Genomic DNA, 1898 nt, shown 5'->3' with positions numbered 1-1898 from the left:
AGAGTCAGAAATGCGGACAGAGAGTATTCTCTGGTTTCCCAGGTGTGTCTGCCCCTATGAATGTCTAGCTCTCCCTTCCACGGGATTTGGGTGCAGGGAGCTGTTTGACCGGGTCTGTTCAGATCTGGGTGCAGTCTGGACCACAGGACTCCTGCAGCTTGACTGCCCCTATCTTCCTGTACCCAGAGGCCCTATACAGTTTCCTCTTGGGCCAGGGATGTGGGCAATGGTGGGTAGAAGTGACAGTCTCTCCTGCCCTGCAGTTTCAAGATTGCCCACACGTCTGGGCCATTCGTTGTTTATATTTTTACATTTTTTATTTTTTATTGTTGATAGGTGCAGCTAACTTTATTGATGGCATTCAAGAGAATAGATAAGTCTCCCTAGGCCCCTCCTGTTATTATGGGAGTCTGGGGTGGAAATTGTGAGGGAGATGCTCATTGTTGGGGGCCGAGTTGGGACAGGGACTCCTCTGCAACCGAGGACCTCTCTCTTGCTCTCAGTGTCCTTGCCGGGGTGGGTGGTCTAGGGTTTTTTACTCCTTGGACAGCGTGTAGGCCATGAGGCCCACCACTCTGTTGCCGTAACTGTATTCATTGTCATACCAAGAAACAAGTTTTACAAAGTTATTATTGAGAGCAATGCCAGATCCAGCATCAAAGGTGGAAGAGTGGGAGTTACTATTAAAGTCACAGAAGACAACCTGGTCCTCAATGTAGCACTGGATGACCTTTAGTAGGCCCTAGGATGCCTGCTTCACCACCTTCTTGAATTCATCATACTTGGCAGGTTTCTCTAGGCAGCATGTCAGATCCACAATGGATACATTGGGGATAGGAGCATGGAAGGCCATGCCAGTGAGCTTCCTGTTAAGCTCTGGAATGACCTTGCCCACATCCTTGGCAGCACCATAGAATGCAGGGATGATGTTCTGGGCCGCCCCACAGCCATCACACCACTACTTTCCAGGGGGGCCATTCATAGTCTTCTGAGTGGCAGTGATGGCATGGAGTGTGGTCATGAGCTTTTCCACAATGCCAATTTTGTCATGGATGACCTTGTCCAGGGAGGCTAAGCAGTTCGTGGTGTAAGGTGGATTGCTGACAGTCTTGAATGAGTTGTCATATTTCTTGTGATTCACACCGATCACGGCTGAAGGGGCAGAGATGATAACCCTTTTGGCCCCACCCTTCAAGTGGGCCCCAGACTTCTCTATGGTGGTGAAGACACCAGTGGAACCCATGACATATTCAGCACCAGCATCACTCCATTTGATGTTAGTGGGTCCTCGCTCGGAAGCTGGTGATGGGCTTCCCACTGATAACAAGCTTCTCATTCTCAGCCTTGACTATGCCATTTAATTTGACATGGGTAGAGTCATACTGAAGCATGTAGACTATGTAGTTGATGTCAATGAAGGTTTCGTTAATGACAATATTTTCCACTTTACCAAGTGTAGAGCTGAAGAAGGCAGCCTTGGTAACCAGGTGCCCAAATGGCCAAATCTGTTCACACCAACCTTCCCCATCTTGTCTAGAGGATGAGGCTGGCAGTGCATGAGAAGATGCAGCTGTCTTTGGAATGAGTAGCAACAGAGACTGTTTATATTTTTAATTCTGTATGTTTCTGCTTTAATTTAAAAGTGAACATTTTCCAACCATTATAAATTAAAACATTGAATTGAAAGTGAGGAGGAAAATTGTCTATACCTCATCATTGCAAAGACTATGGAAGACAAAAAAAATTAAAGAAGAAAGAGAGAGAGAGAGAGAGAGAGAGAGAGAGAGAGAGAGAGAGAGAGAGAGAGAGAGAGAGGCAGAGTCAAATATTCAACAAAAGTTTTCTTTTTCAAAACCTGTCTACTCCAATTTGGAAATCATTATCTGACAATCAGTTAT

At 46.2% G+C, this 1898-nt stretch overlaps 1 pseudogene; it reads right to left on the bottom strand.

The window, feature by feature from the left end:
* Positions 1–535: 535 nt before the first annotated feature.
* Gapdh-ps116 (Glyceraldehyde-3-phosphate dehydrogenase, pseudogene 116) lies at positions 536–1528 on the bottom strand (annotated as a pseudogene).
* Positions 1529–1898: the final 370 nt, after the last annotated feature.

The sequence above is a fragment of the Rattus norvegicus genome, chromosome X (assembly GCF_021556685.1).
Source record: "Rattus norvegicus strain SHRSP/BbbUtx chromosome X, alternate assembly SHRSP_T2T, whole genome shotgun sequence".
NCBI lineage: Eukaryota > Metazoa > Chordata > Mammalia > Rodentia > Muridae > Rattus > Rattus norvegicus.
Note: the sequence above shows the minus strand (reverse complement) of the source record. Positions and strands in the feature narration are given on the sequence as shown.